The 12,831-nt window shown below is 44.2% G+C and overlaps 1 long non-coding RNA gene across 1 annotated transcript in view; it reads left to right on the top strand.

Moving 5' to 3' along the window:
- Positions 1–6,022: 6,022 nt before the first annotated feature.
- Positions 6,023–12,831, top strand: part of LOC135181042 (uncharacterized) — a 185,323-nt gene continuing 178,514 nt past the window's right edge. The window contains exon 1 of the long non-coding RNA XR_010304670.1: positions 6,023–6,103. This is a non-coding gene — a long non-coding RNA (uncharacterized LOC135181042). The remainder of the gene's footprint in view (positions 6,104–12,831) is intronic.

Here is a 12,831-nt window from a genome sequence, read left to right on the forward strand (position 1 = left end):
CCCTGAGCACGGGAGTATAATTACCCATACTGTAGGGCTGTTAGCACAGCTCCAGCCCACACCAACTAGGACTTCTCTAGACAATGCCTGGACACTGTCTGGGGCTATCCTCAGTAGCAATTGTGCTGTAGGCTCCTTGTTTTGAAGAGGTGAAATGGCTCGGTTGCCTGAATATGAGCTACTGGGCAGTTTGCTCTCATTCCAAGGAACAGTCTCTGGCTTGTTTCATGTACATGTGTGGACACGATGAAGGCTTTGGGTTATAAGAACCTCAGTGGTAAGGTATAACACATGAATTTTGCAATTCTGGGTATGAATTTGAAATACATATTTCTGTTTAAGTTTCTGCTTTCAGAATGTAGATTATTGCTGCCATATGGCAAGGAAGGAAAGAAACCTTTCATATTCAAATAGTAGACAAAGAATAATAGGGAAAAAATGGGAAACGACTGGAAGGGAGTTTTGTTCTGGCCTCCAGCCTGTAGACAAACTATAAGAGTGAGAAACCTGTTGCAAGAAGAGGGAGAAGAAACAGAAGGAAAGATGGCTCAGATACATGGGAACACCAAACACAGTTGTAGGCAGTCTGATGTACAGGATCTTACTTATCATGTAATTATGTCTAGGCTTTGTCTGTACACATCTGTACATTTTTTATTAGACATAAGCACATCGTAAAAAGCATTCATTGTACTCAAACTGATCATCCTTGTAGTTCCTGTTGAAAAGATTACTCTTTTTCTGCCCTTAAAATCCCAGAAGAAACTGGTACAAATAAATAAATAGTCTTGCCTCTGAGGATTTACGTTCCTGTGGAAAAACTTGTATCATGGTCTGAATCAATGCTGTAAAACTCAGCCTATATAAATCATTAGTCTAGGAATCTGGCACAGCTGAATTACAGGTGAAATGTATTCTGGTCCATTACATCAATGCATTGCTTGCACTGGTGAACCCCAAACTGGATGCAATGCTCGAGATGCAATCTCACAAGTGTAAGAAAAATGGAAATTATAACTTCTTTCAACTTAGTTGTCTCATAGTAGAAAGTATCCTGGTTAGTCAGCCAAGAGATCAACAGCACTGTGCTTGTCTGCACTGTCCAGTAATAGTGTCAGAAGAGTTACTGTGTCTTTGACTAAGGCACTAAGGCAAGAAATGTGTATGACTTTAAAAGCAGAAGTTGGGCCTGCATCCTCTTTGTCTGTATGCTCTGTTTAAATGGAGTCCCATGAGCATAAGGCACATAGTTAAGAGCAGGCATGTGACAAGATTATTTTTTGTCTGGTATCTCAGAAGACTTAGGGTGTAGGATGGTCCATTTTTACTCTCAAATGTCCTTTGTAGATCGTTCTGTATCCATGCAGGCTTTTGTATCATATAATCTGCTTTTTGACAAACTATCCATGAAGGAAGGGACATGAGACTTGACTCAGGCACATCCTTATAGCTGAAGCACTTTAGCTAGAGGAGCTGCACAAGACTTTACAATGTATTTACACTAAAGTGAAGAACCATGTGAATAAATTAGTAGCTCTAAAGCACTGAAAACAAACACTTTGAGATTATTTGAGAGGCTGAAGAAGAAATACTCCCTCTCCTTGCCCTGCATCCTCTCATGTCCTGTCTTTTGACTATGCTGACCAAGATGAGTGAAGGAGATCGATAGATTGTACAGCTCTTACAGTGTTCCCAAAGTGTGAAATCAGTTGACAAAATTTGTGCAGCCACAGAAAAACCTGAGAGCCTCTCTCCTCAGGCTGGGAGGTCTGAGTGCTGCCAAGGGCTTCTGGCCCCCTCTCCCAGCCTGAAGCTTTGAAAGAATATAATTTGGCTCCATGACACTGTAGGTCTGTTGACTTGTGTTTGTACATTTGTGCTTGGATGTGTGCATGACTCAAATGCAGGTCTGAGGTTAAGTAAAGCCCCTTGCTTGGTGGGGAACTTTAATCAACATGTCACAGAGTGTGACAACTTCCAGAATGGTTTTTAAAAAATGCATGTGCAATTAGCTGCCAGCTTCCAGGGGAGAGAAATATCTAACTTCTGGGCTCCATCCTCATCTCCACAAACATTCTGAACAAGTCATTTGATTTCTCCATGCCAGCCAGTTCAGCTGCAATACGGCACTATTTATCTGACATCTTTGACTATCGCGTGGCATACTGAAGGGTTTTTCAAGCTGGGGACTTAAGGTAAGTTTTAGTGATTTTTTTGGTGTTCAAGTTGAAAAACAGTGTAATTTTTTTCTTCTTTCTCTCTTTATGGGCACACTCTTCTGATAATTTACTCCTTTTATCGTGTTTTAATTCAGGCATCTAAACCCATGGCCCATTTTGAATTTAGGCCAAACACCCCTGCTATGGCATGACACAGTTTGCTCTTGGCTGGGCACACAACCTAACCTGGCAGAGATGAGCTTAGAGGTGAGAGTGGTAAACAGATGGGATGTTACATGTCTTACCTGCAGTGTTATAATGAAATTTTTCTCCTGTGTACGGTACAGAATCACACAGAATCACAGAATATCAGGGGCTGGAAGGGACCTCAAAAGCTCGTCCGGTCCAACCCCCCCTGCCAGAGCAGGATCACCTATACCAGATCACACAGGAACGCGTCCAGGTGGGTTTTGAGTATCTCCAGAGAGGGAGACTCCACAGCCCCTCTGGGCAGCCTGTTCCAGTGTGTGTACATTCTCACTTTCCTCCAAGACACTGGGTTTCCCTCTATGCAAGCATGAAATACAGGAAATAAAGACTGCTGAGAGCAGTTCTGCAGATTTTTATTTCAGGAGTGATGTGGCAGCTGGGGTCAGTGCAGGCCCATGTTTCATATATGCTAATAAAGAAGTGTCAGGTACTTATATGGAAAGAAGAGTACTTGTGATACACATGAAAAAGTTTTATTATGTAGGCAGAAACCCAGAATAATGCCATATTCTGCTTGCTACCTTTTAAGGACACCTCCTCTGCCAGCATGTTATTAATTTGCCAACAGTCTTGAAAGCTGCACATCTTGGAAAAGGTTAGAGTTGAAGTAAAATTGGTTCTTCCATCCCCACTGGACTTCAGTGCAGATGAGAATGAAAATCAGGTAAAAGGCTTATGAAAACAACTATTTTTGTCTCAGTCCTTGTAGGACAAGAGCGCTGTTGTTCTGCTCTGATATTCAAGCAGTGTGACTCATCTGCAGAGGACTCTCTGGCCCATTTTCTTTAAAACTGTGCTCTATCCAGAGAAATGACTTGGGCTTTCTAAAACTGGAAACACTGAAAAAGAACACCTTGCTCATTTGTTAGATCTTGGTTGACCTCTTCCACGCCACCTTCAGCTCTCTGATGTGGTGAGATATTTTCAACCAAAAGAGTGGGTTTATGGAGTTTTTCCTTCTGTACAAAGGGACTAATGGAGAGGACAAGTATTAAGGTTTCCATGCAGAGTGATGTTGGATGTTGTCAAAGACTGAGTAGCCTTTAGAGTTGAAAAATCTGGCAACACTGGAAGAGGCCACTCTGAAAGCTACCCTGGCCTCTGGTCATACTTGGCTAACCTGTGGTTTCAGAGGATTTTCCAAGTATTTGGGACTCCCAATACATGAGGACTGCTGTCAAGTTTTGAAGATGCCGTGACAAATATAAATAGAACATTCAGCAGAAGGCCTGGAGAAATACCCTCCTTGAGTCCCTCCCATTATCTAGTCTCCAGGAATGCAACTTTTCCCCAGACTAGGGAGACATGAAAAATGTTTCCTTCCATCACTCAAATAGCAGAAAGAAACATGCAAGAGTTAGGGAATACTCAGACTTGTCATCCTCCTAGACAGGACACATCCCTTCCTTTTCACTTGTGTATTTTCCCTGGAGGGGTAATCTTAGGCCACAGTTGGAGGGGATAAGTGGTTAGTGTAAAGCTGTGAGTAAACTCTCAAGGGAATTACATACCAGGTTGAATTAGGACCTCAGAAAGGTATGGAAAAGCTCTCTTTGCCAAGAAGAGCACCCATGCGTGAAATCTGGACGTGTTCTGGTGTGGATATTCGCTTTGTTAGCTGTATGTGAAACGTAGCTCTGCTGCAACCAGCTGAAAACCACCATTGATTTTAAGAGATATGAATTTCATCCCCAGTATGTTTCTATGCATTACTCTTTTTTCTATACTGCTTCCTATTTGATGGGAAGATACTGATATGTTTCAGACACCTTTACATTATGGCAAAGGGTGGGCAGATGCCACAGTGGGAATACACAGAGTTTTGCCTGGCACTTTGAAATGCATTTCATTGTTTCCTACCTGTCTTGCTTCACCTTTCCAGGTTAAACTTGTGGATGAATGCCAGGTCTTATTACTTTGAGCGCTCTGTATATTTCTTCATTATTTAGATACTGGATTTGTAAAACATTCCTCTTAGCAGGGGAATTCATTCTCAGCTGGATCCTAATGACACCAGTCCTCCTTTTCCTGGGAAAGTATGTGCCTCTGGCAGGAGAAGCCCACCTTTCACAAACCACAGCTAAAACTTGTGTTTTCGGTGAAACACAAAGCACACAGCCGCTTGCAAATGTCAGCTTTTCTTAGCATGAAGCAAATAGGCATTTTGTAAATGTGGGACACGGACATATTTTGATGTGGGTCTTGAACAGGGCTTCAGTATAGGGATAGCTCATCTTTAATTTATAGTTACATGCAATTGAGCCATTCCAGGAAAAGACATTTTGTGGTTTCTGGGCCAGGGAGGAAGGCAGCTAAAAGCCTTCTACCCTGAACAGAAACAGTTATAACATGCAGTATGTTAACTGTTCCCCAAATGAAAACCCAGTGTAAAGCCCTTTAAATGTTTTTTTAGGCTTAATATCACTGAGGGATTGATACTAAACCTCTTTCAGGCATCACCTATTCTTTCTCTGGGAAAAACAGAAGCGCTTTGGATTGTTTCATATCTCTCTTGCTATAAGCAAGGTAACTTAAATCCATTTGGTGGCCAGTCACAAGAAGCATTTCCCGGGGCTACGTATTGATATCGGTTCTGTTTAATACCTTTGTCAGTGATCTGGAGGAGGGGTCTCCACTTGGAGATCAGGAAGACAAAGCACTGTTCCTCACAGCGACAGTGATTGGCTTTGGAATGGGCTGCCAAGGGAGGTGGTGAAGTTGCTGTGCCTGGAGGTGGTCAATAAAAGACTGAATAAGGCACTTAGTGCCATGGTCTAGTTGATTGGTTAGGGCTGGGTGCTAGGTTGGCCTGGATGATCTTGGAGGTCTCTTCCAACCTGGTTGATTCTATGATTCTATGGAGTGCACCCTCAGTGCAGTGTTTGCAAGCAGCACCAGGTTGATCTACTTGAGGTTCAGAAGGCTCTGATTGGGATCTGGACAACCTTTGTCAATGGACAGAGACCAGTGGCATAAGGTTCAACGAGGCCCAAGTGCTGGATCTTGGACTTGAGTCACAACAACCCTATGCAATGCTATGGTCTCGGAGGAGAGTGTCTGGAAAGCTGCCCAGTAGAGAAAGACCTGAGGGTGTTGATCGACAGCTGGCTGAACATAAGCTAGCAGTGTGTTTGGGTGGCCAAGGAGTCCAACAGCATCCTGGCCTGTGTCAGAAACAGTGTGGCCCGCAGTAAGGAATCGTCCTCTTAGTACTGGTGAGGCTGCACCTTGAATAGTGGCTTCGGTTTTGGGGCCCTGACTCCACGTTCCAGTTTGGGCCACGAGCTCACCCGGTTCTGGAGCAGAGAATTGACCCTTAGCCCTTCTCAGGAGCGAGCATGAGCATACTGCACAGCGATTGGAAGTTTGGGAGAGAATTCTCTTTACAAGGGCATGTATACAAAAGGCAGTCAGGCAGAACACGTATAAAATCCACTGGGCTCAAACTGCCCTTCTAGAATGCTCCACCCTCAGGTGCCTGAGGGTAGGCCGGCAATGCCCCGCCCCCCGCTCCGCCCCCGCTCCCGCCCCCCCCGCCCCAGCTGGGCCTGCAGGGCCTCAGCGTCTCGACACCTGCCTGCCCGCCGGCTGCCCCACAGGCCGTGAGGGGAAAGCCTGCGCTGCGTGGAGGAGCGGGAGCCAGGAAGGCGAGGAGGAGACGGAGCGGAGATCAGGTCAGGCACTGTCTTTTAAGCTGTGATACCAGAAAAGGAATATAATAACTGTATTACAATAGCCTGGGACAAGCAGGTGCATCCCCCTGGGGTGGGCCTCTGTCCCTATGGTTTTGTTTAAGGGGTCTGTGCTAGTTTGAAGCAGGGTAGAATGTTTTGGTGAGAAGAACTAGCTCATAGGCTGTGAAAGGAAAACAATGGTGATGTCTACTCCCCTCAGAGTCTTGCTGAAGGAGAAATGAAAACATTAGCTAACACTCTCGCCATTTTGTCGCACTCCCTTGGGCTCGGGCTGAGCTGCATCTCTCTAACCTCACCTTCCATTTGGCCTATCCCACCTTTGCTTCATAACCTCTTGGCTGAACCTCTGTTCTTCTTTAGGACTGGGGTAAGGTTGAGAGGGGCAGGGGGAAGGTGCAGGGGTGGTTGAGAGCCCCTCCTGGGGACTCAGGTTTCTGGGAGGGGAGTTGTGTTTCTGTATGGTGAGAGGCCTCGAGCACAAGCCCTACGAGAAGAGGCTGAGGGAGCTGGGGTTGTTTAGCCTGGAGAAGAGGAGGCTCAGGGCTGACCTTATTGCTCTCTACAACTACCTGAAGGGTGGTTGTGGCCAGGAGGAAGTTGCTCTCTTCTCTCAGGTGGCCAGCACCAGAACAAGAGGACACAGCCTCAGGCTGCGCCAGGGGAGATTTAGGCTGGAGGTGAGGAGAAAGTTCTTCACTGAGAGAGTCATTGGACACTGGAATGGGCTGCCCGGGGAGGTGGTGGAGTCGCCGTCCCTGGGGCTGTTCAAGGCAGGATTGGATGTGGCACTTGGTGCCATGGTCTAGCCTTGAGCTCTGTGGTAAAGGGTTGGACTTGATGATCTGTGAGGTCTCTTCCAACCCTGATGATACTGTGATACTGTGATGGTCTAGTTGACTGGCTAGGGCTGGGTGATAGGTTGGAATGGATGATCTTGAAGGTCTCTTCCAACATGGTTGATTCTATGATTCTATGATTTACCTTGTATATTTCTGTATATAACTGCATATACTGTAAATATCTGCTTGTATATTGTGCTAGCTGTAAATAAATAGCTTCATTCATATTCCCAGAGCTGGCTGAGCCTAGTCTGGGTATTTCTGAAGTGTGGGGGGACAGGTAACACCCAAACCATCACAGGGGCCTAAGGCCCCTCGAACTACCACACTACATGACCTCATTGAGGTGTTAGAGCACATCCAAAGAAGAGAACAAAGTTGGTGAAGAGTCTGGAGAACAGGTCTTAGGACAAGCAAGGGTAGTTTAGTCTGGAGAAAAGGAAGCTGAGAGGAGACCTTATGTTGTGGTTTTTTAAAGAGAGCCGACAGAGATTAAACTCATCAAATTGGAGAGAAAATACAGAATTATATTTAGAGAGCGAAAACAGAGATAGGCATTACAAAAGCAATTACCATGGCGAACCCCCTTGAAGTTTCCCCCATCCCCCAAAAACTAGATCTACACTCCCCAGTGCTCCAATCCTCCCCCTCCCCAAGGCCTCCGCCATCCAAGAGGCCTACTGCTCACATGTTCCCGATAAATTGGCTCCTGCCACACGCTCAAGGCAGGAGGAGGAGGAAAGGAGAACGAACTGACCTTGTTGGCAGTCTATAAAGAGATAGCAGAATTATGGGATTGAATAGCACTCTTCTAGTCCCCAGAAAATGTTTTTAACCCAATAGCCTCAACCTGGGACACCTTATCATGCTGTGCTTAAAAGGAGGTTGTAGCAGGGTGGGTATCAGTCTGTTTCCCCTTGTGACAGGAGAATAGGAAATGTCCTTGTGTTGAGCCAGGTGAGGCTTAGCATGGATGTCAGGATAAAAATTCTCCACTGAAAGGATTGCCGGGCACAGAAGCAGGCTGTCCAGGTAGGTGGTGGAGTCACTCTGAATACCCTCAAGATATTTAAAAAGATGTGTATATGCAATGTTTAGGGACATGGTTTAGTGGTAGACTTGAGTTTAGCCATTGAAATTGTTGATCTTAAAGGTTTTATCCAACTGAAAGCATTCTGTGATGTTAGGCTGTTACCACAGGTTTTAGTCTGATTGTGAAACCTGCCACCGAAAATTCCCTGGCCTCGCTTGTGCCCAAGGTTGACTTGTTGCTCATAATGACATTTCTTGCCTGAAAGTTCATCAGTCATCAGAACCCAGCAGAAATCTTACAGTAGTGTGTTATGTTTATAGAGGGACTTACTGTCTTTTAGGAGTTAAAAGCATTTTCTAAACAGGAATTCGTCAGTGCTTTCCTTCCACACAAATGCAACCACCATCAAGGCATCAAGGATGAGGTTTGTCTTGTTTGCAGCAGGGGATAGCAACAGGGAAGATGTTAGCAAGCAGTATGTAATTATTAAAAAATGGAATTTTATCAGAACTTAGTGTTCACCTTTGTAAAAGAGGTACTGGATTTTTTACAGCTCTGTGCAGGCTAGGCTGTAGAGCAGCAGTAATAACATCAGTGTTAGATCATGTCAGGGTTATTACCTTTCTATCAACAATGGAAGTATGTTGTTGGATTATCATTACCTTGGCCTGGAATATCTCAGTACCCTTTGATCAGTGTTTGGGTGAGAGAAATTTCATTGTACCTTTTGTTTGATACTGCAGGTAACTGTGTACTGCAAATACAGCTGCATGTCTGGCAGAGCACTGCCTGTGTGTCTACCTCTTGTTCAGACCAGCTGGCTGGTCTCCTTGTTGAAGGCTGTTACCTCAAACAGCAGAGCTGCTCTGCAGCGTGCTATATTCGGCCTTTACTGATGCTCACCACAGCTTCTGAAAGGAAAATGGGCACTTGCCCAGTATGTCAGAAACTGGCTTGCCCTAAATCATAGGAACAAAATAAACCTTGTGAGGAAACTGTTGCCCTATCTTTATCAGTCAGCCTTTCCATATTTTCATTACATGCAGCCCTGCTTATATCTCTGACACTCAGCAAATACTTAAATTATGCTCCTTTTCATTTTCTTCGGACCAAGTGACTTTGGGTCTGATTCAAAACCCATTCAGTTTGAGAGGAGTCTTTCTTATGCTGTTGGCTGGCTTTGGGTCATCTCCCTCGTTTGCACCTCTTTCAGAAATCACAAGACAGATGTTTAACTTATTCTTAGAAAGCTGATCTCAGGAAGGCAGAAATCAAATAACTTCAATGTAGCACCTGAACACTCTTCTTGAAACAGATCTGTCAGAGGGCTGCTCATTCCAAAGAAGGAAATAATGAAGGATTTTCTCCAATACATAGTATGGTTTTTTAGTAGATGCCTCATCTCCTCATTCAAGGTCAGGTTGGATGGGGCTCTGGGCAACATGATCTAGTTGAATATAGAATCATAGAATTGTCAGGGCTGGAGGGTACTTCAAGGATCATTTAGCTGCAACATCCCTGTCATGGGCAGGGACACCTTGTACTAGATGAGGTTTGGACTAAAGGACTTTTAAGGGTCCCTTCCAACCCAAAATATTCTATGATTTTCTACAGTTCAATAGAAAAACATAGAAAACAAGTTTGTTTTTTTTTAATTCACTTTTCTTCCTCTGTCCCATGGCTAAATTCCACCACAACAGCTTCTTACACCTCTGCTTTAACCCTCCTTGCTATAGTAGAAAATGTATCACACTTGCCAGCTTTTGCCATCTGATACATGCCCATATGACATAATGGGCCAAGAGTCTCAATGAGTAATGGCAATTATCTGTGAGAACTAAGGAAAGAGGCTTCAGATCTTACCCTAGAATTAGCAATGAATGTTTTATTAATTTTATTAATTTATTTATTAATACCATGTCACTCAGAGGGTGTCCCTTTTTTTTTTTTCTTTCTTTTTTTTTTTTTTTTTTTTTTTTTTGTGTGGAAATAGAAGGTTTCCTTATTTCTGGCCTTCTGGTTTGGGATCAAAACTAAAAGAGCAGCTAATGCTAAGAAGACCCAACAGGATGGAAGAGGTATTAACTAGGAAGATTATTGTATATAGTCAACTTTGTCAACTTTATACACACTAAGGACATTATAAAAGAATGGCTACTGTAAAAACCTTTAAATAGCTCTGCCAGTCTTCTAAAAAAAGAGGGAACTTGCTGTTTTCTAACTAGTATTTTCCTATCATCAAATAGGACTGGGGGATTTTAGAGAATGACAAATCGCCTGTGAGTCAGTGGGGCAACACTGAGCTAAAGAAATCTTCCGTACTGGGCTACAGGCAGTGTGGGGTGTGTTTCAAAAAACAACCCAAAATATCCAGACATTACTTTTTCTGCTTTTCTCAGTGTCATGGGACTGAGTCGGGGGGGTTCAGTTTGGTGCTTCATATTGTAGAACTGGACAGTGGCAGCCTGGATAGGAGACCACAGCAGTAGTGGAAAATGAGAATCAGTAGTTTTGCAGAGGGGAGGCCCTGGCGTGATGGGAACTGAAGTTACTGGGGGCAGCTCAAGACAATTACATGTAGAAATACTCCAAATCTGCAGCAAGGCATCTGATCCATCAGAGATGCTCTGTTTCCAGGAGCCTGCTCTGTATGGGATTAGAACTGCAAAAATGCAGCAAATGCACAAAACTCTATCAGATAATCAAGAAAATGGAGACCCAGCTGCTTGGTGCCTTTTTGCTGTTTTGCACTTGCATCTGATCCAGATTGCAAGAGGACTGCTACCAATTCCTGCATAGCCATCCTGCCTGGTTTAAGATCAGACTTCTTTGGGGAAGAGTTAATCTGGAGGGTGCATTTTTATTGTCTTGGCTGGCAGACAGCTGATCTGACAAGAAGCCTATGCTAGTGCTGAACCCTCACAAAAGTATTTCAGAAGCATCTTAATTCATGGTTCATATCTCAGTTAGTGCCTCGGCAGACCCGGCTGCTCTTCAGTAAATCTTTCAGCATTTGAGCCCAGCTGCCTCTGCCCTTCTCTGACAATAAAGAGAAGGGTCAATTCTTCTCATTAGTCAATAAAAGCTGAATTTAAAAATAACATGCTGATGCTGCTGCTCGGAAGTGTTTAAGTTGGATTAAATATAAGGAAAAAATAAATCAGGAAAGAGCATGCCGCAAAGGGAATTGCAGATTGCTTTCCAGACTGAAAGATTTTAGGGCAGGCACTGTCAGTTATTTTGTTTGTACAATAATCTCAGCTTAAATAGGGTCTCTAGCTGCTTCCACAAGGTAAATTATTGATGCTGTTAGGATCCACAAAAGACATGTGCCTAGCTTTAGGCACAGGGATAATAGAACTGCAGTCTAGATGAATCCTTTAGCTGAAAGTTAAATATGTTCTTATGATTTTTGGGCTTCTTGTGGCTGCTTTCCATGCCTATGTACTTGATCTGATCTTGAAATAATGGAGCTGGTCATGCTATGGTAGAGGATACAGATCTGAATAGACACACTTGGAGGTTCCACATAATTCTCATGACCTCTTAGAGGAATTTGGTCCTGTTGACTTCACAGGACACTGTTGGAAATATATAGTCCTTATCCAAAGTGACAGCAGGTGCACGATCCTAATGAAAGAAACATGGACTAGTTGCACATCATCCTGTCATTGCCTTACCTTGCCTGACAAAGGAAGGTGGCATGCTGTGATCTGAAGACATCTGAGGTGACACAGCACCGGATGAGGCATCCCAGTGGATGGAAAGGGAGTCAGGAGGTGCAGAGCATGGGAAAGGAGTGGGGCTGGAGCCACCTGGAGCTGTAGCTCAGCACTTGCTGGTGGTTTTGTGTTGGGTGGTCCATGTCTGCACTCCCAGCAGCAGATGGGAGTTCAGGAGGTGCCAAACTGAGCCTTGACCAAGACGGAATAACAAGGGGAAAAAAAAAAAAAAGAGAAAAAAATAAAAGAAGGTTAATAATACTCAGGCACTGGGGCTTTTTTTGGCATGCTGTCCTTCATCCTGGCCTTCAAACAACCTGCGCCACAGCAGATTGCAGGCTCTTACAGATTTGCCAGCCCCTGTCTTTTGGAAAAAGCCTTGCTTTGTTTTTGGCTCAGTTTACACTCCTTTTCAGACATCTCTCCCTTGCTTGAAGCTTGGAGTTTGCAATGTATTATGCATGATGTTATTTAAACCTTTATGTTGATTGTGGTTGCTGTGGGGCTTTTTGTTGTTTTGTTTCGTTTGAGTTTTTTTGATATATCATCACCTTTAAAAGCAAGACACTGCTGGCTCAGTTATCCTCACTACCCAGGCAAAAGGGCAGAGGAAGCTATGGGAGAGGACACAGATACAATGGCACGGTGATCAACAAAACCTACCCGATTACATCTGGCTGTTTGTCCTGCTTGGGGCCTCTGTGCTCTCCAATACCTTCAGGCTTTCTCTGTTCTCCCTTTCACACGCTTGCTCTTTCCTGAGGGTTAAGCTGTCAGCAGCCTGCAGGAGGCAGTGCCTATGCTTCCAGCCAAGGGAGCACCCTTCAGGAGGAAGAGAGTGCATGGAAAGCATCCAGCTGCTGGAAAGGAGCTCTGATTTTTTTTTTTCTTACCTTTGCTCTTCTTGGTAAAAGGAAGACAAGCTGTATAATGCCTCTGGTTCAGCTCTTTATCTGCCCACATGAAGCACAGAGTTGAGGAGCAAGTTTCCATTTCTAAGAATGGAATTGTTACCATGTGGCTTTTTCTTTCAGGAACAAGGTGATGCAAAAAGCTTTTGTAAAAATGCACAGCAGAATCTAATGAGAGAGCTGCCACTGATGAGGCTTCTGC

Source organism: Pogoniulus pusillus, chromosome 14, assembly GCF_015220805.1.
Source record: "Pogoniulus pusillus isolate bPogPus1 chromosome 14, bPogPus1.pri, whole genome shotgun sequence".
In the NCBI taxonomy this organism is placed as follows: domain Eukaryota; kingdom Metazoa; phylum Chordata; class Aves; order Piciformes; family Lybiidae; genus Pogoniulus; species Pogoniulus pusillus.